This window comes from Globicephala melas, chromosome 6 (assembly GCF_963455315.2).
Source record: "Globicephala melas chromosome 6, mGloMel1.2, whole genome shotgun sequence".
Taxonomy (NCBI): Eukaryota; Metazoa; Chordata; class Mammalia; order Artiodactyla; family Delphinidae; genus Globicephala; species Globicephala melas.
Genome location: NC_083319.1, coordinates 50,373,376 through 50,398,763, shown reverse-complemented (window position 1 = coordinate 50,398,763; position 25,388 = coordinate 50,373,376). Strand labels below are relative to the sequence as shown.

Here is a 25,388-nt window from a genome sequence, read left to right as displayed (position 1 = left end):
TTCGTGAAGCCCTTCCACCCCTTAGCTGGCACCTTCTAATCCCCTACTTCCCCCACCTTAAGCAACCACTAATCTACTTTCTGTCTATAGATTTGCCTATTCTGGACATTTGATATAAATGGAATTATACAATATGTAGTCCTATGTTTCTGGCTTCTTTCATTTAGCATAATGTTTTCAAGATTTATCTACATTGCAGCATGTATCAGAGTTTTCTTCTTTTTATTGCCAAATAATGTTCCATTGTGTTTATCACATTGTGTTTATCCGTTCATCTGTTGATTGACATTTGGGTTGTTTCTACTTTTTGCCTATTATGAATAATACTGCTGTGAACATTCATGTTTTTATGTGGGCATATTTTTTCATGTCTTTGGGGTACATACCTACAAGTGAAAAACATATCTAACTCTATATTTAACATTTTCAGGAACTGCCAGACTTTTCCAGAGTAGGTGCACCAGTTTACTATCTCATCAGCAATGTGTGAGAGTTTCAATTTCTACACATCCAAATCAGTCTTTTTTATTTTAGCCATCCTAGTTGGTGTGAAGTAGTTTTTTGTGTGTGTGTGTCTTTTTTTGCGTTACGTGGGCCTCTCACCGCTGTGGCCTCCCCCGTTGCGGAGCACAGGCTCCGGACGCGCAGGCTCAGCGGCCATGGCTCACGGGCCCAGCCGCTCCGCAGCATGTGGGATCTTCCCGGACCGGGGCACGAACCCGTGTCCCCTGCATCGGCAGGTGGACTCTCAACCACTGTACCACCAGGGAAGCCCGTGAAGTAATTTTAATTCACACTCCTCTGATGCCTTATGATGTTAAACATTTTTTCATGAGCTTATTTATTAAGCCATTCTTTCCTGACCTTTTTATAAATCCTCTTCTAGGGGAACACTAGGTAGAGGAAGAGGAAAATCAATTTTGAATAAATTCCCTAGTTTCAATGGTTTAGAAAAATACTAAAAATGTAAATTGAGCCCTTTGCTCTTTCAAAATTTATTTTGGTTTTGGCTCATCTTTTCATTTGCCTTGGGGCCTAGTACATGTAGTACCTGATGTTCCAAAGGGTTTGAGTGAAGAATTAATACATAGATTCTTGGAGGCGAAGGGGAGTAAGTAGGCAGGGACTTTTCTTCTATATGCTGATTTAATGCGCACCAAAAAACCGTGCACCTCTCAAATGTTAATAAACCAAAAAATATGCTTATGCTGATGGTGGACATTTTATTATTTATTTGTTTGTTTGACTGCACAGGGTCTTAGTTGCGGCACGCGGGATCTTCATTGCTCCGTGCGGGATCTTTTAGTTGTGGCATGTGGGACCTAGTTCCCTGACCAGGGATCGAACCCGGGTCCCCTGCATTGGGAGCACAGAGTCTTAGCCACCTGACCACCAGGGAAGTCCCGATGGTGGATATTTTAAACACTTGAACAAAAATATCGTTTGATATTTTGTTGGTTAACATCTGTCCATTCTACTTATTAAAATATGTAAGAATATACTTTACAAATCATATTAATAAATTGTTGATATCTTTTATTAGGGTACTCTCTTTTTTTTTTTTTTTTTGCGGTACGCGGGCCTCTCACTGTTGTGGCCTCTCCCGTTGCGGAGCACAGGCTCCGGACGCGCAGGCTCAGCGGCCATGGCTCACGGGCCCAGCCGCTCCGCGGCATGTGGGATCCTCCCGGACCGGGGCACAAACCCATGTCCCCTGCATTGGCAGGCGGACTGTCAACACTGCGCCACCAGGGAAGCCCTATTAGGGTACTCTTGATTTTATTTGCAAGTACCCCCAACAGGAGGGTAGGCTGATGGACATTTTGATGTGAGTTTGTACATTTTTGTTCTTTCCCAAGCTGCATGGCAGTGTTTTTTCTCTATAGCCGTATGGAGAATCATCTTCATGTTCTACAGTTACAAATCAATCCTGAATTTTTAAAATACCTATTAGCATTTTTAGAGGCCCACTCTATTGAACTTGGGTTGTGCTGTTTGGATCTTGTATTACTGGCAGCTGTAGGGAGCAGTAAGAGAAACAGGGAAATCATCTGGATTTAGAAAACGAAAATCACTTCCATTTGAAAATTAAGACAGCCTTAGAATAAGCAAATGAAAGTGTGTGGTTCAGTGGTCCTAACACATTGGGCTGTGTCTGAATCACCTAGAAGTTTGTTAAGACCCACATTACTGACCCCCTGAGTTTGGTTTCTGAGTCAGTCAGTCTGGGGTGGGGGCCAGAGAATCTGCATCTCTAGCAAGTACCCAGGTGATGCTGATGCTGCTGGTCTGGGGGCCTCACTTAGAGAACCAGTGGATTGGAGGCATTTGGAAGGGTAGGACCAGAGCAAGAGTGAGGGAGGGGACAAGGCTACAGGTGAGCTCACGGATCCCGTGTGTACAGGAGCTTAGTAGAGCTGAGGAAGTAGATATGACCCAGGCTGGGCTGGGAACTGGGACATAGGGATTCTGTGGGGAGGGGTGGCTGGAAGAGAAGCCTCTGAGATGGGGGAGAGGTGGGGAGAGAATTCTGAGGAGACAAAGGCCAGTGAGGCCCCCCACTGTAAACAGGGGACTGAGGACACGCCTCTTCAGGACACGCCTCCATGTAAACAGGGGACTGAGGACACGCCTCTTCACCACTTCTAGGAAGGCCAGCATTACCAGGTAGTGGGATAGGCTGCTTGGGGACAGGGCCAAGTGTGGACTTGCCTTCATAAGATAAGGCGTCCTTAGGCCACAGTCCTGGAGTCGTGACTGGCCCTCTCCCTCTTGCCTGTTACCATGAATCATAGTCAACCTAGAACCCAAGGAGCTTTGTAAGCCAGAGCAGGAGTCCTTTGTGCAGGTAGTGGCCATCGAGTTTTAGTTTTCTTCCTTTCACACCTTTGCCTGCTCAGCTTAATGGCTTAAAAAATCTGTGCTACCAGGTGTCTAGTCTCCTTAGCATAACTTGGCATAAGCCTATTCTGAGGGTGGGTGCTGACAGTCAATGCTGTGAAGGTCAGAAGGTTTGCTACAGAAAAGAAATCCAGGAAGGGCGGCGGCCCACTGCTATTGGGTCCTGTGAAGTTGAGCTGTGTCCCACCCTCCCTGCAGTTTCACAGACGTGAGACAAACATCTCCTAATTTTATTTCATATTTTTCTGAAAGGAATCCTCATTGTACCTGAGGATATAAAGCACTTCTCCTGGGCTTTGGAACAAGGCCAAAACCTGCCCCGCAGTGTTCTGTGTTACCATCTGGGGGCACCTGCTGTCAGCAGAGGGAGAGGGCTTAGCATCAGTGGGTGTTATCCCTGCCCAGCTCTGCCTGTGACTTGCTGCTGAGCTCAGGAGCTGAGTAACCACCGCCTACTTTAGACTCACCTTTGTGTCCTCTATCCCACTCAGCGAGTTGCACAATTTTACATGCCTGTGGGCCCAGGGTGTGCAATTCCTCTGGTAATGGTCGGAACTGCACAGGAGGTATTTCTCAGTCCTGCTTCTGGGAGAGATTGTATCTCGGGATACTTAAGGTCACCTCCAGTTTCAGTGATTCACTAGGAAGACTCACAGGCTTAGCATATAGTCATAGCCACCTCTATGATTATTACAGTGAAGGCAAAAGTACACGATCACAATCTGAGAACACCGGGCGCAAGCTTCCAAGTATCTTCTCCCAGTAGAGCTACGCGGGACAGGCTTAATTCCGATAGACCACATGTGTGAAATGTTGCCAGCCAGGGAAGTTCATTAAAGACTCAGTACCCAGGGTATTTTTTCTGGGGACTTATTATTGTTGGCACCCTCTGCAGAGCATGTACCAAAAGTTCAGATGCCCAGAAGGAAAGCAGATGTTTAGCCTAAACCGCATTATTTGTGTACAGAGTTTAGGGACAGTGGACAACTTTAATCAGTCCTGAGAACGGTGGGAGATGCCTCAGACCCAAGTTCCCTGACACCGTTCAAGGGCCAGTCTTGGAAGCAGGCCTCTCAAAGGATGTTAAGGCTTTTGTGCTCAGATGGGGACGAGGATGGAAAGCAAGGACGGTGGCAGAAGCCCTTGCACTTGGAGGAGGGGTCCGTCCATGCAGCTTCAGAGGCTGGTTCTGTAGGAGTTTTTCTCCCTTTGACCAAAGCGGCAGAGGGTAGAAGTGAACTTGGGTTTTGCACTTAGATCTTGGCTTTAGGAGGGTAATAGGGACTCCTTCACTTCAGGGACAGAGAAGGGTGAGAGGGCACATTGGCAAAGAGTTCAAAGCCCTGTTCATTCATGTGTTCATTCATTCTCAGCATGCCCCATTGATGCCATACTCTGCCAGGCCCTGTGGCAGCTGCTAGGGGTACAGTGGTCAACAGAGCGAAGTCTCTGCTGTCATGGGATCCTAGAGGGAGACAAATCAGTAAAGAGGCAATTCCATTTCATTATGATGGGGACACACCAAGGGCCCCAGGGCACCTACCCAGGCTTAGTGGGTGTCAGAAAGTATGAATTTTGTCATCAGACCAACCTGGGTAGGAATCCCACCTCCACTGCTTCTTACCAGCTTGGACCCGGGAAAGTTAACCTGGGCGTCTGGTGCCTGAGTTTCTTCATCTGAAAACAGGGAGAATTTCCATCCACCTCTTAAGGTCCTTGTGAGAATTAAACAAGGTAATGCCTGTGGGGAGCCCTTATCTCGGTGGCTGGCACAGAGGACATGTTCACTATGTAATGGTTCAACCACATCTAGGCAAGGGGAAGGTGTGTTAGCAGGAGGGGCTGGCATCTGCCATACCTGCTGTGTGCAGAGCCTAAGGTCAGAAGGCATCTCTAGCCCTGAGTTCACAGGTGCACCTCAGGCTTCCTTCCTGCCAGCTCATCCTACTAACCGATCTGAGAACATTCTTCGCTGTTTTGCTTTTCTGACTCTTGGGGATATTTTTTCCTCTGCCTGGGATGCCTCAGCTGCTTTTGTCCGCCTCAGGAATGCCTACTCATATTATTAAGACCTAACTCAAGTACATTTTCTGTGAAGAGTTTCCCAAGCCAAGCCCCTTGGGCAGGATTGTCCCCTCTTTCCTTTGTCCCACCCCTGTTCCATGGTCACTCGCCTCCCTACTGCAGTGTGCTGGGTTGCAGTTACTTGTTGCTCCATTCGACTGGATGGCTCTGGAGGGCAGGGACAGTTTCGTATTTTTCGTAGGTACAACATCCATGAGAGTGTTGGATAGGGAGCAGTTCAGTGGTTGTCCCAGGAGTGAATGAATGAATGGAGTATCGGGTTGGACTTAGAAAACCCAACAGGAGATGGATGCAATGTCAGCCAAATAGGTATCTGCCTTCAGAGCAGAGCTTACAGTCTAGTGGGGGAGATAGATAGTACACAGGTATAATGAGAGAAGCGACACAAGGGAAACAGAGTCTGGCCCAGCAGCAGGTGCAAGGGGAGCGGGAACAGAGAGAAAGGGGCGGTCCAAATGTTGATGCCCTGGGCAGTGTGAGGTTATCTTCTGGATATCTTCTGGAGCGTGGATGGCATTGGAGGCTGGAAGGACTGCTCAGCAGGGAGCCGCCCCAGGAGAGCCAAGAGTCCTCCCGTTGGGGATGGAGAGGTGGATCAAAGGATACCAGCACCTCAGCTGCCAAAGGGCAGGAGATCTAAGTGGACACTTGGAAGGTTGAAGTGGTCCACTTGGGAGCATGGAAAACTGGGGTTGAGGAACACAGGGTTGATTGAGGAAGCGGCTCCCGGTGAGCTGAACAACCTGTGGGCTGGATCCCCAGCCTTATTCTGCTCAGGCTTCCATAACAAATTACTGCAGCCTGGGGGGCTTAAACAACAGACATTTGTTTCTCACATTTCTGGCGGCTGGAAGTCTGAGATCGGGGTGCCAGCATGGTCCGGTTCTGGGTGAGGGTTGTCTTCCTAGCTTGAAAAAGGCAACCTTCTCACTGTGTGCTCCCATGGCCTTTCTTAAGTGCATGCGTGTGGAGAGAGAGCCATCTCTCTCCATCTTCTTATGAGGGCGCTTATCCCATCATGAGGATCCTACCTTCATGACATAACCTAAACCTAATTTACCTCCCAACACCCCACCTCCGATTACCGTCATGCTAGGGGTTAGGGCTTCGATTGATGCATTTTGGGAGAACACAAACATTTAGTCCATAATAACCTGGGCCAATAAATATTTGCTGAGTAAATAATAATCATGGCTAGCACTTAGATAGCACCTCAGATGGTTAAGGCCCTAAGTGTTTTGCATATACTTATTCAATTTAACTTTCACACAACTTTAATAGGTAGGTGCCATTTTTATCCTCTATATACAGATGAGGAAACTGAGGCCCTGGAGAGGTATAGAGGCTTGACCAGGTCACACAGCTAATTAAATGTGAAGCTGGGATTCAAACCCAGGCAGTCTGGTTCTAGAGAGCAGGGTTTTAACCATTACACCCTATTGCCTCTTAGGAAGTAAACCCTAATATTATTGGGTATCTGTCATACGCTGATGCCTCTTAGGAAGTAAACCCTAATATTATTGGGTATTTATCATACGGTGATTCCTGAGAGAGGAGAGATGCTGCAGATACAAGGTTGAGTATGACATCATATCTACCTTCTAGGCCATCATAGAATGCTGAGAGAGACAGAGCTGTGATTTTTGAAGACAACTGAAATATATTGAGGCCAACAAGGAGCTTTGTTTCACCTTTCTTTTGTAACTGTAGTACATAGCACCATTGACAGAGGCAAGTGTTTTGCTATTTCAGATGTATCTGATGGCTGAAGTGCTCACAAAATTATATATATATTGTTTAGGGAATAGTGGGCTGACTCATCAAATTAAAACTGACTATTTTTACTAGAGTTTCTAAAGTACTGATAATAATTAAATGATGGTAACACATATCCTAAAATTTATAACACTATCAAGATACAATTTGAGAAAAAGTAGAACCACTGATACGAAAAAGTTTTTTTAACTAAAAATAAATATAGGTAATTTAGAAATATTTTACAGGAAAATTTAAAACAAAATGACTTTAAAAACCTTGTGGTGTTTCAGGATCTTGACTATTAGGGAAGCTCGTGTATATGTGGAAGCTCAGTAAACCCAGGAGGTAACTAACTCACTTTTATTGTCTGGATGGGGGTGTCCGGGGGAAAGCCCAGCCCATGAGGAGGAGAAGGACAGTGACCCCTAGGTGGGAAGCCAGCTTGGTGATGGTTGTGGAGAGGCAGAGCTTCCTGGAGAACGAGAAGGAAGAGGATGTCTTCTTGCCACAAACTCCACATTTGGATCCACTGGAAATAGCGGATTTGGGAAAGAGGAGGTGAGGGAAGAGGAAAGCCTGCAGTCAAGAGGCGGTTAGAGGGTAGGGGTGAGATATCCTTCTGTCTCAGAGGAAGCAGCACTTCTTCTAGGGATCAGGAAGCAGATGTTCTGTCTGAATCCTCAGCTGCGTGGAGGTCCACTCAAGAAGGCACTAGAACAGAGTAGGAAAGGGTCAGACCTGGGCTTGAATATCGGCTCTGCCACGTAGGAGCCGTGTGATCTAGGGCAGGTTTCTCAACTCTAAGCCTTAGTTTTCTCTTTGTAAAAGGGAGTCAATAATATTGCCTTCTCCCTGAATTGCTGTGGTTCAAGTTTCATTGCTCTTACGGTTATTTTTTTGTCTCAAGTCTGCACCCTTCTGTCTTGAGAGGAGGGGGTTTTGTCTAGCCTCCCACACTCCTCCAATGATCATAAGCTCCTTTTGAAGGAATAGAATTTGGCTTGAGAAGAACACGGGGTCACTGTAGCTTTTCTTCCAGGTCTCCAGCTACTCACCGTCACAGCTCAGCCTGTTATTTGCTTCAGACCTTTCCTCCTCTGGCTCTGCCTCAACAGGCAATATCCCAACAGGCTGTATTTCTTTCTTGTGAAGGAGTCATATCATCTCATTTCCTCTCTCCTGAAGGTTTGGGGCTGCACTTTCACTCGAGGCTTGTTCAATCTGACATCACTAAGATGACCTGTTAAGTCTGCTTTTCTGTTCTCTTCTTCTGCAACATTGGTGTAAATTGATTTTTCTCTCCATCTTGGGTGGTGAGATGCATGCTTGGTTTTGGAACATTAGTCAGTTTCCTCCTGGATCTTCATGCCTGGTCATCAACATTATTGCCATCCCCTGATTCCAATTTATTACCCCGTTCTCTTCTCCAAGAGAAGGTAATTTTTTTAAAAAAATTTATTGAGATATAGTTGATTTACAATGCTGTGTTATTTATATATACATGTATGTATGTATATATACTTTTAAAGATTCTTTTCCATTATAGATTATTATAAGATACTGAGTATAGTTCCCTGTGCTATACAGTAGGTCCTTGTTTTTTATCTATTTTATATACTTTATAGTAGTGTAAATATGTTAATCCCAAACTCCTAATTTATCCCTCTCCTCCCCCCACTCCCACTTCCCCTTTGGTAACCATAAGTTTGTTTTCTGTGTCTGTGAGGGGAAGCTGATCTTCAGTCGTCAGTCCCACCAGACACTTGATCTAACTCCCCACACAAGCCCTAGAGTGCCGTCTGGAGATCCCAAGTCTTTCTCAGTTGCTCATAATAGTTTTATATGGGATTTAACTTCTTCCTCTTTTATTTTATTGGATTCAGCTTCCAGAGAACAGATCCTTCTCACAGCATCAGACATTGGCTCATCTTGAACGTGATGCATTTTCTTTTCCCAGTTGATTTGCTATAAAGCACATAGGCTGGACCAAATCACAGGCTGGACGTGTCCAGGCAACTAGCTTCTTCTGGGCTTTTATCTTTTTCATCTCAGTTGATGAGGACTTTCCTTTTTTTTTTTTTTTTCCAAGTTTAGGTAGCATTATGGATTGAATTGTATCCCCCCACCACCCAAATTCACATGTTGAAGTCCTAACCCCAGTACTTCAGAATGTGACCTTATTTGGAGATAAGGTCTTAACAGAAGTAATCAAGTAAAACTGAATTCATTAGGGTGGGCCCTAATCTAGTATCACTTGTGTCCTTATAAGAAGAGGAAATTTGGACACAGACACGTAGAGTGAAGATGATGTAAAGACATGGGGAGAAGGTGGCCATCTATAAGCCAAGTAGAGAGCCCTGCCTCATGGGCCTCAGAACTTTGATCTTGGACTTCCAGCCTCCAGAACTGTGAGATAATAGATTTCTGTTATTTAAGGCACCAGTCTGTGGTACTTTGTTACGTCAGCCCTCGCAAACTAATACAGTCAGAATAAGAAATTCTGCCTGGAACCAAGAGAGATGTTAACACAGCAGCTGTCATGCACAGTCCACCATCTCCCACTGATGTCCGAGGAGAGCGAGACAGGGGTTCACATCATCAGATTCTTCTGCCTTGAACTCTGAAGTGTCTCCTGGGTTTGCCAAAAGTACAGCTTTGGGGCAGAATGAGGCTCCTCCGGGGGGCCCCGCGCTGAGGCTCTGTGGCCAGCTCGGCCACAACACTGTGATCACTAAACAGGCTCTGCCTGGAACCAAACCTGTGTCTGACACCCAGGCAGACCACCGCTGAGGTGGATTGGGGTGGAAGCCAAACCCACCAACACTGCCCCAGACTCCTTCTTAACCTTTAATTAATCTTCTCCTTCCATGGCCCAGAGGACCCACGCTATCCTCTGCACATGCCTAAACACATAATTTAAGTTCATTGCGGTTCTACTGTTTTTTTCTTTTTTTAAAATTAATTAATTAATTTATTTTTGGCTGTGTTGGGTCTTCGTTGCTGCGCACGGGCTTTCTCTAGTTGCAGCGAGTGGGGGTCACCCTTCATTGCGGTACGTGGGCTTCTCACTGCGGTGGCTGCAGAGCATGGGCTCTAGGCGTGCGGGCTTCAGTAGTTGTGGCTTGCAGGCTCTAGAGCTCAGCCTCAGTAGTTGTGGTGCACGGGCTTAGTTGCTCTGCGGCGGCATGTGGGATCTTCCTGGACCGGGGCTCGAACCCGCGTCTCCTGCATTGGCAGGCGGATTCGTAACCACTGCACCACCGGGGAAGCCCTGTGGTTCCACTGTTGAGAGATTAAACAGAAAGTATTTGAGAGAGAGCAGAAGTAACCTAGCCAGGTCTAGGTGGTTCAACCAAGAAGAGCTTTCTGGAAAAAATGAAGACGTAACTAGCAAGTAAAAGAATATAACACACACACATGACATATATTTTATGCTGGACATTACATGTGCTAAGTGCTTTACAAGTAAAAACTGATTTAGTTTTTTTTTTTAATTTTCCCTGTTTATTTCTTTTTTTCCCCTCCAGTTTTATTGAGGTATAATTGACATACAGCACTGTATAAGTTTAATGTATACAGCATAATGTTTTGACTTACATACATCATGAAATGATTATTACAAGTTTAATGAACATCTGTCATTTCATATAGATACAAAATTAAAGAAATAGAAAAAAAAATCTTTTGTGATGAGTGCTTTTAGAATATACTCTCTTAATGACTTTCATATGTAACATACAGCAGTGTTAATTATATTTATCATGTTGTACATTACATCCCTAGGACTTATTGATCTTATAACTGGAAGTTTGACCTTTTGACCACCTTCATCCATTTCCCCCTCCCTCTACCCCCACCTCTGGTAACGACATATCTAATTTCTTTTCCTATGAGTTTGTTTGTCTGTTTGTTTTTGAAGTATAACTGACCTACAGTGCTGTGCTAGCTCCTGGTGTACAACATAGTGATTTGGTATTTCTGTACATTTCAAACTGAACACCACAATATGTCTAATTATGATATGTCACCATACAAAGATATTACACAGTTATTAACTATATTCCCCATACTGTACATTTCATACCCATGACTCATTTATTTTGCAACCTGAAGTGTGTGCGCCTGATTTAGTTTTTAAAACAGCCCTATGAGGTCAGCCCCACTTTACAGATGATGAAATTGAGGCAAAGAAACATTAAGTGACTTGTCCAAGGTCACACAGCTAGTTAGTGGTAGAGCTGGACTTCAGTCCTGGGCAGTGTCGTGCCACAGTTCATGCTAAGGAGGTTGGGGGTGGGTGTCAGCAGGTGGGATGTGGGATTATGTGAACTACTTCTCTCTAGCCACTGGCCACAGACTGCTGGATCTCAACACTTCACACCTTGTGTAGTCCCTACCAAGTTCCAGAGACTCTGTCCCTTTCCCAAAGTTGCAGAGCAGAGGTGACTGATATCCCCTAACCCAATGAATGGCCAAGCCCTTTGTGACTTAAACCAGCTCCTGTCAGTGTTCTAAATTCTGTGCAATGCCACTGCTCATCTGCTCCCAGGCAAGAGACCTGCCAGAATCCTACAACTCTACGTTCAGAGTAGAAATGTAACATGAACACAGTTTCTACCAACAGTAATAAGGAGTGAATTTCCCTCACATAAGGAGTTGAAAGTTTTTTATTTCTTAGGAATGAGGGTACTTACAGGATTACTATGTATTCAAGTTATTTGGGAGGTACAGTCAAGTGATTTTAATTTTGGCTTTTAATTATTCAGTAGCAGAGATTAAAAATTTGTGAAATATGGTAAGGGAGAACTTCCCCAGTTGGTGAGTACCACCTGAGCTGGGCCCCTTTCCTCTGCTCCCTGTAGCAGGCCCAGAGACCCTACTTTCTCTTTTTGATGGTTTCCATCATTCACTTCAGCCCCTAGGTTCCTGTACCCTTCAGTCAGTCTCCCTATTTTCCCCACAAAATCACTCATCCTTGGGCTTTTCTGTAGCTGCAGGGGAGGGTCAGAAGTTTGTAAGTACTCCTTGTGCTTGCCTGCAAAGAAATGAGGAGTAAGGAAGGTTTCTTACAGAGGTATTAGGAATGGAAAAAGAAGGACAGACGGGAGAGATGGAAGGAAGGGAGGGAGATGATATCCACTGACTACAAATACATCATCTCATTTATTATTTAAAGCCACCTCTGCAGTGTGGTCTTCTTGCAGCTTTACAGATAAAGAAATAGGTTCAGAAGGGTCAAGTAACTTGTTCAAGGTCACATGGTGTTAAACAGCAGAGGTGGGATTCAAATCAAGTCTTCCCATTTAAACTCAGCTCTCTTTCCCTGTGTCACGGGTTTGGTATGACTTGGCACTCCAGGGATGGGTGAGGATGGCTTCAAGGTCTCATGCCAGCAGAGCCAGGAAAAGGCAAGAAGCAACTGCTGCTGGGGGCTGGGCAGTGGGTTCCTTCAGGTAGATATTGGGTTGGATGGGAGGACAGGGTTGAAAGGACAGATTTGGTGACATCCAGTTGAAGGTAATAGTATAAACCCAGTAGTGAGTGCATTTTGAGACTGGCGATGAAGAGAGAAAACTAGTATGAGATGACCGGGGGTTGGCGGGGGTGGGGGGGAGAAATGGGGGGGGTGTTAAATCTAGGAGATCCGCAACTAATCTTGAACTCTTTGTAATTCTCTTACACCACGTAGTCTGTTTTTCTTACAGTGTTCTAGTGGCTCATCTGAGTAGCAAACATGTAAAGATGTATTCTATATGAAGCTACGGGGGACGGGGTGTGGGGATGAAATTATGCCTAAAGTCATATAATTTATCTTATGTGCAGTGGAGTTAAAAAAAAAAAAGGACTGTTTCCCCGACTCTTGTACTTTTAGTTAAGGCTTTTTTCAGCTCTCTGAAAAGCAGACCACACCCTGTATAACAGCCTGTTTGGGACATTAGTTCATTTCCATTTTTATACTTCTAAACACAGGAACAGTTAGAATACCCCGTGAAGAAGGATGTCCACTGTTTTCCTCCCACAGAAATAAGTAGAAATAATCAGTTCAAAGAGAAGGTCAGTCTTATCTGTGAATTTTTATATTCAATTTTGATTATTCAGAAAGAGAACTTGAGCATCCTGACTTAAAAGTTTTATGGATCATGTATATTTAACAATTTTTTTAAAATAAATAAGTGATTTTTAAATCAGATAGTTGTAGTTATAAAGAATTTCTAGAACTCTAGAAATTGGAATTAACCAAGTAAATGAATATTTCCGAAGATGTTATAGAATTACAAAGAAAATAGCCTTATAATTACATATCTGGATGGAGTAATTTGGTTAGATTAATTTTTTTCTGTATTATTGTCCTCATGTGCTATTATGAGGGAGTTCATACAAAGATGACAGTTTTTAAAAATGAATAAATAAATTAGAAAACTGAACAATCTTATTTGTGGAAGAAAAGCAAATTCTTTCTAATTACTTGCTAAAGCAGAATTTTTTTCCTAGTGAAAGACCCAATTTTAATCTTGTGTGACATCATCATAGATAAGAATCACTTTGTAAGAATTATTACGTTAAATGCATCAGAAATTCCTACAGAAAATGAAACTCTAATATATGCCTTTTATAAAGTATTGTCACTTTCACTGTAGTAAAACAGCTTCCAACGGATAACAAGTTGAGCTTGATTTTTGTTGTTGGTAACTCAGACTTCATTTCTTGTGTGAGAGGGTTGTGTCATTTCTTGTTTGAGAGGGTTGTGTAGTCATTTTTATCACACATCATTAGAAATACAATTTGTTAGAACAAAGACTGTTGTATAAGTATCATTACATCGTCCTGTATGATTAAATGAGGGCTGTATTGGAGCTTTTTCTGGCAGTGGCAGCTGTAGCCAACCAAGTTCAGCCTATAAAAGAATTCCTGTGACTAACTGGTACTAATTGTTTGTAGAACAACCAGTGGGAGTAGTATCACGCATGCTATGGAAATGGAATATTCCAAGATCAAATGGTTTGTCCCTTGTTTTCACCACTTACTTGTGGTCAGATTATATTACAGTATCCATGGGAGATTCATTCCAGGACCCCCAAGGATACCAAAACCCAGAGATGCTCAAGTCCCTTATATAAAATGGCATAGTATTTGCTTACAACCTACACACATTCTCCTGTATACTTTAAATCATCTCTCAATTACTTATAATATCTAATATAGTGTAAATGCTACATAAATAGCTGTAAATACAATGTAATTGCTATGTAACTAGTTGTGAGTACTATGTAAATAAACAGTTGCCAGAGCTAGGCGAACTCAAGTTTTGCTTTTTGAAACTTTCTGGAATCCTCCCCCCCAACGTTGGTTTTATCTGTGGATAGTAATCCTCAAATGTGGAGGGCCAACTGTAATTATATAATCGGGCCAAGTGAAGCGGGGGCTTTTAGTCTGTTGCTGGTTTTGGAAGATAACTTGGTGTTCATCTGTTCAGGCCTCTAATAAAGAGGGAAATTGAGGCTTAGAGAGCAGTTGAAGTGTTAAGTTACCGACCTGGAAACTTTTTTTGCTCACACACACACACCCCATCAGATTTTTAAGCATACTCTATAATATATATGAGTATATTACTTTATAAATTATATATTTTGGGGACTTCGGGAACTAAGATCCTGCATACCTCGAGGCGCAGCCAAAAAAAAAAAGATATACTTTTATGTAATTTAAAATATACAGTAAGTTCCCTACATATGAACCTTCACATTGTGAACTTTCAAAGATGCGAATGTTCATTCCCATGCCCAGTCAGGTAAGTTCGTTCCCGTGTCTAGCGTACATTGTCACATGCAGCTCGCCCTCCGTCTCCTATCGCTGACGATCCCTCAGCTCTACCATCTCCCACCTCCTCTCCCTCCTCCTGTCAGTAACCCTTCTTGCCTGTTCACTTGATGCCAGCCCCTGTATGCCAGCTGTTGTACTGTACTACTGTACTTTTCAAGGTACTGTACTGTAAGATTAAAAATGTTTTCTTTATTTTTTGTTTGTTTTTTATGTATTAGTTGTGTGAAAAGTATTATAAACCTATTACAGTACAGTACTATATAGCCGATTATGTTAGTTGGGTACCTAGGCTAACTCTGCTGGACTCATGAAGAAATTGGACTTACAAATGCGCTCTTGGAACGGAACTCGTTCATATGTAGGGGACTTAACTGTATTAGTCCCTGAAGTAAACATTACAAATATTTAATAACATAAATGCTTAAACTAAAATTTTAATAGAGAAGAGACAAAAAAAATAGATGGTTTAATATTTTCTTCCCACACCCCAAAGATTGTTGGTATATGCACCCTACTTTGGAGACCACTGATTTAGGTCCCTTAAGTTAAAAAAAGAAAAAGAAAAAGAAAAAAGAAACTTGCTGTTAAGGAAAGAGAGAGACTGTGGAAGAAGAATTCAAGATTTGGGGGGATGTGGAAGGGTTTGCGACACTTATTCACTGTGAATATCTAGGTTAGTCAGAAGTATTACAGGACGACTCTCTTTGATTTTACTTCCCTTCTGTATATGAGTTTGTTTAGACAAGGAGCACTACAACTCGTATTGCAGTAAAAAGAGAAGAAGAGAAAATAGCTTGAAGAAGTGGTCAGGGAGGCGTATAAATCAGAACCCTTTCAGAGTGACAAAAACTCAACTAAAACTAAATTTCACAAAAATCAATTTATTATCTTAATAAAAGTGTACCTAGGATCTCCTAGGATGACGGTTATCTTAGGCATAGCTGGATCGAGAAACTCAAATGATGTCATCACATTTCCCCTGGTACTGTTTCTCAGCAGCTAGTGGAGAGCCCTTTCCACCTGGTGGGCAACATGATTGCTAGCAGCCCTAACCTCCTATCAGCCCTGGTTACCAACTCCAGTGGAGAGAGGGCATTTCTCTCTGAATGTCTTATTTTCAGCCCAGGGAGGGCTGGTCTACCCAGGCTGGGTCATGTGGACTCTGACCCATTAGGTGGGCCATATGATGGACCATCCACCTTTACCCCATGAAAAGAGGGTAAGAAAAGTCCTTACAGCTGAGAGGAGACATTTATAAAAAAGGGAGAGGGGTTTGATTCTGAATATCTCCAAATAGTTATTATTTCCATGCTAGCAGAGCTCACCTCTGTTGGGTTTTAGAGGTATTTAAAGATATTTTAAAAAAAAACAGAATTGTTTCTCTATTAATTAATCTTTGCTTTGCAGTTGACTCAAGCAAAAAGTTTATAGCATTTAGAAATGCATTGCCATAAATGACAACTGGAACTCCTTTTTCAGTGTCAAGAGCAGCCTTGAGAGAGGTATTTATAGAAGGAGCAGATCTGCTTCTGATTTTAGTTCACCCAGAGGCATGCAGGCATTTTGGACCAATTACTATTTTATTACTAGACCTTGAGATAAATCACATCCTGTGCCGTTAGTACTTGAAGGATTAGTGGCTTCAAGGATTTATGTGTGGATTAATTGGGGATTGTACGTTAGATTGCCGTGTTTAAAACCACCGTCATCCTGCAAATCATTTTCATTAGTGCTTTATTCAAAATTCTCTAGCCTTATATAATACTGACGTTGCAAGGAAGTTTCTTTATTTATTCGTGGTTTGGCCATGGCCTCTCCCCCATGCCTTACCCCCTACAGTGGAGTGTAATAGCTCTGCCTAGGGGTATGCTGAGCATCTAAAAGCAGAGCAGCTTCTGGTATTGCAAAGATTACTTCATCTGCTTCAGCGGAACAGTGCCCAAAATTTACTTGACCTTGTACTGAAAGAGACAACATGAGGTACAAGAAATATATGGCTATTCTGGAAGCAGCAGTTGGTATCACCCCACTTAACAAAAGAGAACTTCTACCTGAGAGCAGAAGACACGTGAACCTTTGGCAGCACCCCGGGTAAGCAGCGGAGACCAGAAGATGCTTTGTGTGTTTCTGGGGCCTAGATGGAAGAAAGTGTCATCCCTGTCATAAGGGTAATAGATGTTGAGTTCTTCGCTGAGAACTTGTTTCTTTCTTTGCTTTTCTTTTTGTGTAGTTAGCCTCCCATTTATTTGTTTAGTTCTTATCAGCATTTTAAATAACATTGCTCCCCAAAGCAATTTATACACTTTATCTCATTTATCATATTCATTTTCTAAGCACACTACCTTTTTATGGCTAAAGTTAAATTCCATTTCAAGTTCCATCTGAGCTGATTCCAAATTTGTGTCACCTCAGCAAATGAGAACTTGTTTCTTCCTGGCAGATATGGCCTTCCCAGACTGAATTAAAATAGTCAGTAATGAAATTCATGGAAATAATACTCTAAGAAAATTCCTGGTCTAGCAGTCAAGAAGATGAAGTAATGGGTGTGTCTAGAGCCCATTTTTACATTCAGATATTTTAATTTCATGATTTTGAAATTTTTTTTACACGGTCTATAAACGTAGCAGTTCTTAAAGATGAAGTAAATTGTGACTTATTTTTTTTCCTACAATGCAAGTATTTTTCTGACTGAAATGTACATGCAGACTATGTTTCAGGTAAACACTTCTCTTGAAACAGAAGTCTTTGCTTCACATCTCTTTTTATAGCCCCACTGATTTACCATGTTGAAGAAGCGTTTCTGAATGGTTAAGAGGCCTCAATCCTGACTTTATTCTCTGAAGTCCTTCATCCATGTCTTTTATATGTTGAGAAGTGTAACTGAAGGTGTCTGTATGGTACACAGTATTTTTTTTTTTTAAGAAGATGTTGGGGGTAGGAGTTTATTAATTAGTTTATTTATTTTTGCTGTGTTGCAGCTTCGTTTCCGTGCGAGGGCTTTCTCTAGTTGTGGCAAGCGGGGGCCGCTCTTCATCGAGGTGCGCGTGCCTCTCACTGTGGCGGCCTCTCTTGTTGCGGAGCACAGGCTCCAGACGCACAGGCTCAGTAGTTGTGGCTCACGGGCCTAGTTGCTCCGCGGCACGTGGGATCCTTCCAGACCAGGGCTCGAACCCATGTCCCCTGCATTAGCAGGCAGACTCCCAACCACTGCTCCACCAGGGAAGCCCCGGTACACAGTATTTTTAAAGACCAAATTCAATTTTTAAACCGAACAAGCCACACATTGCCACTCAAGGACCAGCTTGAGGCATCTGTCTAGCTAATGATATTTCTTTTTAAAAAATAGAAAGTCACTAGCTCATTTTATCATATAAACAACAGATATTCAGAAAAATAAGGAAGAAAAAAATCATCCGTAGTCCCATCTTCCTGAAAGGATTACTATAATCATTTAGGTCAGTAGTTCTCAAGGGAGGGGGTGCAGTGGCAGGAATTGTCCCCTAAAGGATATTTGGCAATGTCTGGTCACAGTTCTGGTTGTTCCAGCCCTTGGGGGTTGGATGTGGAATTGGTATCTAGTGGGTAGAGGCCAGGGATGCTGCCCAACATCCTACAATGGACAGGACGGCCCCCGCCCCCCACAATAAAGAATTATCCAGTAAAAAAATGTCCATGCTACTGCTGTTGAGACACTTCATTTAGGTAGATTGTCTTCGAATCTAAAAGGTAGTTTTTATTGGAAATAAATTAGGTATTTCTTTGGGAAGTTTCAGAGATGCTTTAGAATGGAATCCCGAGGCGGCATGATGACAAGGATGACTTTGCTGTTGTCTTGAAAGTCAAAGGAAGTGAGTATATGTGCAGAGGGTGCAAGAGGTATAGAGTGACCCTAGGAGAGGCATTGTGGGTCAGTGTTTAGTGATGACTATGGAAAACATGTAATGACCAAAATGTGATTCCTCAAGTAGCCGCTAGAGATTGGGCATACCTTAGCCCGGCCCTTTGTCCCAGAATGGCAGAAATTTAGAGCTGGGAGGACCTTTTGTAAGGGGTGGCAAACAAGTTTCATAAGTCAGGCCAAAGCCTGCTGATGGGTGGATGACTTAGAGGGTCAAGTCAGGGAGGATCCCCAGGCCACGTATGGAATATTGTGAATAATGAGGGATGTTTGTTCTGGACATATAATATGGAGAATTGGGAAGCTGCAATACACATGGCTTATATCTTTACCATTCCTTAATTCTAATTTGGTCTTCGAATTTTACGAGTGTGAAACAGCCTCATCTGAAGTCATCATGATCAAGGGCTTGGCCCTCACAGACAGCAGCTGGATGTTCTTAGTTTCTGGCTCAGGATCATTCATTAAGGGATTAACCCTAAACAAACACACATGATTCAGATGTGTAAATTGATTGCCACATTCTTTATTTCTTTTTGGAGATAACCTTTTCCAGCCCTCAGGATGAGTAAGTACCCTAGGTAGAACCACCTCTGGTTCTCCTCAATTCCCAAGTCTAGCCAAACAGAAGTCAAATTATTCATTCCAAAGTGATCCTTAATAAGGGAAGTTGAGTGTTCCTTTTTTTTTTTTTCTTAAGAGAACATTCCTTTAAACCTGATGAAATAGCACTGCATCACAGGTCAAGATCTTCCCTATATCTGTAAAACTTTGAGTTCCTTGAATATATACATGGACAAAAGAGTATTTTGCTGACTCTCATGTTTTGTTTGCTGACTCTCTTATCACCTCACACAGCCTTCCTGTGGACATATAAATATCCCTTGCTGACCTTGTAGTAAACTCTCCTTTCCCGGTATCCTAGGACGGATTATCTCCTTCTGATTAATTTACTTAATGAGTTCTAAATCCTTCAGAGGCACCTTGATATCTTATTTCTCACCCTTTAATGTGCATATGAATCACTCTGTTAAGTGCAGATTCTAATTCTGCAGATGTGTTGGGGCCTGAGAGTCTGCATTTTAATATGCTTCCAGGTGATACTGTCAGTTCAGGTGATGCCCACCCAGTGGATGGTCCAGATGTTGCTGATGCTTCCGTCTTGCACCACACTTGGAGGAACAAGCATCTAGAGAGGCACTTTCCATGATATCCTACTTGTTCTCTCTTGACCTCAGAGTTCTCTGATCTTCCTGAAAACTTTTTGTCCCAATACCTTCCCTTCCTGCTGCTGTTAGACATCTCAGTGGGAAGAAGCTAGGTGGTTGGCTGTGCTGCTACAGAGGGAAATCTGCCCACCAGCATTCATACTGGAGATTTCTGTTGAGCTGGTTGACTGAATAGTGGGGCCAGTATTTCTTCCAAGAGTTCTATCCCTTTCATTCTTTTCAAGAAATATTCCAGTTGCTTCAACTTACATATAATACTGCATAGTATTTAAGAGCAGCTCCTTTTGTGTTTCAAAACATAATTGGAAGTCAGGTCATGATTGAGTTTTCAAACCTCGAGGAATTCTTTCACCACCAACCCCCTCCTCTCTTTAGTACTTTTGTCTTGCTGTCTGCAAACAGGCCTGTGCTGGGGCTTCTACTCTGCAAAATGTAATCACATGATAGGCCAAAACTGGCTGAACCAACCAATTGACTGTACGTTGCAAGTTTATTGAAGCACAGATTGGATGTCTTACACATGTGTCTATTGACCCTAATGCCCGGCAAATGACAGGTGCACAGCAAATATTTTGCCAGTGCTTGGTTTTAGCATAGACACAAATGAAAAAAAATTTTTTTTTAAAAGAATTGACATCCATTTACAAAACTACTGAGCCACTTATGGATTTCCCTTTTATTTTATTTATTTATTTTTTTTGTGGTACGCGGGCCTCTCAGTGTTGTGGCCTCTCCCGTTGCAGAGCACAGGCTCCAGACGCGCAGGCTCTGGACACACAGGCCCAGCGGCCGTGGCTAACGGACCTAGCCACTCCGCGGCATGTGGGATCCTCCCAGACCGGGGCACGAACCCGTGTCCCCTGCATCGGCAGGCGGACTCTCAACCACTGCGCCACCAGGGAAGCCCTGGATTTCCCTTTTAAAATTTTGTGAAGTTTTCCAGCACTAACTCATGTTACCTGACAAAATATTTGCATATTGAACACCAAGAGTATTATTTAGGTTTTTCTTCCAAGCTTATTACTGACAAGGTAGCCCTAGTCAATACTAGTGTATTTCAGAAATGGCTGATTGTTATTGGTGGTTCCTGTACATGTCAAAAACATCAGGCAATATCATAAAAGAAAGTTAAAATCAGGATGTTCTCAAAATTCAGAAAACTGATTTAATTCGAAAGCAAGCCATTTCAATAAAAGCAGCAAACTCTCTTTGGAACTGACACCTGTAGGAAAATTTCATATTAAGGCCAAAAGCATAACCAAGCCCATCTTGATCTGCTGGGCATGTATTTATCGTGGGAAGTAATAATAGAAACCATATATGGGCTGGGCTGTAATCCTGTTGCTTGCTTTGTAGGATATCCAGATGGCTCTGCTTTAGCCTGGGCTCACATTTCCTGCTGATCCTTGGAGAAGGGAAATGTGTCCCCTGCCTGTACAAATAGAATGGACACTATCTCTTATTTCTGTTGCATTGTGTAGGGAGTGTTTTGCACAGATGCCACAATATCACTTTGTCTAGCAAACAGAAGAGTATGTCCAGAACTGGTGAGAAGCCACATTCCTCCTCCCACTGTCAGGGCTCTCTGCGATGCCCCACGTGAGGCTGCCGGGGCCCAGGCCCAGCCCAGAAATGAACTTGCCTCCTTGCGTTGTGTGAAAGGCACATGCAGGATTCAGAAAAATGTCCAGAAGGGGTTTTCTTGGATTTCCCTGGGCTGAGGGGTAAAAAGAAAAACGTATTTGCCATCTTTTCTGATTCGTGGCAACCCACACATAAATATATAGAGACTAGCCAGTATTGTAATTATCTTTTAGTTGAAAATGTTTTCTCTATTGTATATTTTTAAATGGTAAATTTTATATTAAGTGTATTTTACCGCAATTTTAAAAAAGTTTTCTCTAGATGTTTTCTCACCTGCTGGGTACTTTTTTTTTAACCTGAAAAGTAAATTCTTATAAGAGCTTGGTCCTCAGGTGGATTCATGGTGCCCAACTTCACGTGATTACTCATTTTTTTCCACTTTTTGAAGACTGGAAACATTAGGGGCAGCAATTTCACTCAGAGATATATTTCCAAGAGAAATGAAAACTAGGTCCATATACACATTTGTGCATAATAGCTAAAAAGTAGAAACAACAAACCAAATGTCCATCATCTGTAAAGTAGATAAGTATGATATATCCATACAGTGGAGTGAAGCTCTGACACAGGCTACAATGCAGATGCAACTTGGAAGCCTTAATGCTAAGTGAAAGAAGCCAGTCACAAAAGGTCACGTATTGTATGAGTTCATTTGTATGGAATCTCCAGAAGGGGTAACTATATAGAAACCCAAATTAGATTGGTGGTTGCCTAGGGCTAGGGTGGGGGAAGGGAGGGAATTGGAGGATTAGGCAGTGATATCTGAGGGGTCCTGGGTTTCTTTCTTGAAGTAATGAAAATATTCTAACATAGATTGTGGTTATGGTTGCACAAGTCTGGGAATATATTAAAAGCCATACTATAAATGGGTAAATTGTACAGAATGTGAACTTCAGTGCATTTCGAAGATCTTGCCAAGCTGGGCATGACTGTGCCGGATTTTTAACAACACTGTCTTTTTCAGGGTGCGAAGTACCACATTATTATCATCTCCCTGTGAGTGGGACTGGCACCCCAGCTGCACCTCCGGGCACAAGTGCTCCAGGAAACACAGACTAGTGCCGGTTGACAGCCTGCTTTACCAGGTACTTGCTTTTTTTGTCTCTCATCAGCCTAGTTACTGGCTTTCCTCCACCAAAAGTGTGATGTAAATTATGTCACATCCTGGAAGTCAAGGCCACCATTTTTGATGTTGCTGATAGTGAAACTGTTTAATATCCAGGAAAATTTAATTGTAATGGCCTATTTCCCAAAGAACAGAAAGATCTTACCCGCATTTATGATCTGAATGGATAGGTAATTTTGGGCGAATGCCAGCTGAGGTGCTTCCTGCTAAAGCATGTAAGTCCAACCCCCGTAGTTCAGAATAAATGCCTAGCAAGGTATTTTGAGGTCTAGGGTTATAGGTCATTTTGGTAGGTCACGTTTGTTCTATTAGCTTTGAGGTAGCTGAATTATATAACAGTGGTAAGCACTTTGCTGAAAATAAAAAAGACATCAGTCACACTGGCTTCTAGAGATTAATTATGTACAGGCTTTTAGCAAAATAGGTGAGTATTACCTATTTACTGATTCAATTTTAAGTACGAATTAAATGGGATTTACAAGGTATTAAATTTTATTTTGACAGATGCTGGGATGTATTTGTTCTTAGTTACACTTACCACTGATTATAGGCGTGACCATGGATGGCTGGAATGGGGTTAGAATTTTTTCCGTGTGCTTGTTTCATAATTCCTGTCTGTTGAAGCTCGAGGACCCTGCTGGGGTGGATTCCAACTGCATGTCAGCATTGGAGTTTAGTGGAGTGTGAATAGCAGCTGTTCAAATCCTAGGGTTCCTGCCTTCCGACTCTGTGATCTTGGCACATCTTAATATCTGAGAGCCCCAGATCTGTAAAAAGGGAGGGTTAGGGAATTCCCTGGTGGTCCAGTGGGTAGGACGCTGCGCTTTCACTGCTGAGGGCATGGGTTCAATCCCTGGTCAGGGAACTAAGATCCCCCAAGCCGTGCAGAGCAGCCAAAAAAAAAAAGGGAGTGTTAACCTGAAGCTGAATGAGTTAACATACAGCAAGCACTGGGCAAAAACCAAGGCCTTTCTTGGAGTCTAGTTGTCCAAATGGGGACACTTGCGTGGGGAAGTCCTTAGTGTCCACTGAACTGACAGGGCTGGGAGTGGATTTTGTTTACTGAGATGTTCTCTGTGGAGCTCGTAAAGGTTCCAAACATAAGACAGATGCTTGCCCAGACCCCGGAAGTGGTTTTCCTGAAAGTAGATTTCTAGGTAGGATCTGTTGCTTTAGTCAAATGACTTACAGGGGCGGCATGGAGTATGGCAGAGGGGCTGGAGCCGGCATTGTCTTTGGAGGGAAGGATCTTTCTGACTCAGGCAAGCCCTTTCTGATAAATATCTCCCTGGTCTGATTCCCTACACTAGTGACCACATTCCCTTCAACATCAGTTTGTTTTCCCAAGTCAGCGTCTTATTCCAAAGCTCTTTCATGTGTAAACACTGAAGCTTGGGTTTCTGGGTAAATTAGCCTCAGGTGAGCTTGTGTGGTGAGGTTCTTTTTTTCCCCACATGGCTATAGTTTCAAATCCAGCAAACATTTATTAAGAGCCTTTTATTTGCCAGGCACTGGGCAAGGTGTTTTCACCCATCTTGTTTATCCTCAGAACATTCCTGAGGAGCTATTGCCAGCTCCCTCTTGCAAAAAGGAAACTGAGATTCAAAGATTTTAAATGGTTTCCCCAAGATCGCATAGCCTCTGATTCCTAAGTTCAGTGAGATTCCTATAGTAGCAGCTGTTTTCTATACTAACTTTACAGAGCTTGAAGACTTAACTCCTGAACTAGGATAGTAACAGGCTTTTCTCAAGGGCCAGTTCCGATCGATTGATAGTGGCTGCCTGGAGCGAAGGAATCCTAGATGCTGTCCACGTTTGTTGAGCAAGAATGTTGTGATCCATGAGCAATGTCTGGTATGGGCGGAGGAGGGTCCCTGTAGAGCACACTCTTGACCTGAGGTTTCTGATCATCAGCTTCTACCTGCGGCTGTCCTCCTTTACAGTCTTGGAGGCTCTGGAGAGCACTATTTGCCTGGCGCTTGTTTGTTGCTACTTTAAGGGGCTTTGGTGTTCACTTTCCTGATGTGGCAAAATCACCTTTGCCTCTTTGCTCTCAGGAAGGATGCTAAGAGTCTGGGCAGAGACTCACTTCCTAGATACGGATTCTCACTGTTAGGTAATTTAGATACTTTAGAGTTATTACCAGCTCATCCCATAATATGGGCATAGAAAAGTGAGTTGAAGGTAAACATTAAAAACGTCTGTGCCCCTGGGAGCCCCTCTGCAGTGCCCTCTCCCCTGGGGGCGCCTCATCAGTAGGGGTACCTGGGGAGCTCACACCAGAAGCCCAAGCTCTTCATGTGGAACTGAAGACACTCATCACAGTAGCTCTAACTTTAACTGCATCAAAATCACCTGGAGGGCTTGTTAAAACCACAGATTCCGGGGTCTCACCCCCCAGAATTGCAGCTTCAGTCAGTCTGGGGTGAGGCCCAGGAATTTGAATTTCTAACAAGTTCCCATTCAGGCTCATACTTCTGCTTTCCCAACCATGCTTTGAGAACCACTAACTTGGACGGTACTTTTTTTTTTTTTTTAATTAATTTTATGGCTGTGTTGGGTCTTCATCGCTGCAGACGGGCTTTCTCTTGTTGCGGCAAGCGGGGGCTACTCTTTGTTGCGGTGCGCAGGCTTCTCATTGTGGTGGCTTCTCTTGCTACGGAGCACGGGCTCTAGGCATGTGGGCTTCAGTAGTTGTGGCTCACGGGCTCTAGAGCACAGGCTCAGTAGTTGTGGTGCACGGGCTTAGTTGCTCCATGGCATGTAGGATCTTCCCAGACCAGGGATCGAACCCGTGTACCCTGCATTGGCAGGTGGATTCTTAACCACTGGCGCCACCAGGAAAGTCCCTGGACAGTACTTTTAACAGCTGCTGTAGAGCATGGTTTGTTTATAGGTGGTGTGTGGCCAGTTTCCCTACCTGTGG

At 43.2% G+C, this 25,388-nt stretch overlaps 1 protein-coding gene across 1 annotated transcript in view; it reads left to right on the top strand.

Moving 5' to 3' along the window:
• TJP2 (tight junction protein 2) overlaps positions 1-25,388 on the top strand; it is a 130,221-nt gene that overhangs the window by 5,715 nt on the left and 99,118 nt on the right. Inside the window, exon 2 of the mRNA XM_030877045.3 lies at positions 22,301-22,421. The gene's annotated coding sequence lies outside the window, so the exon portion shown is untranslated. The remainder of the gene's footprint in view (positions 1-22,300; positions 22,422-25,388) is intronic.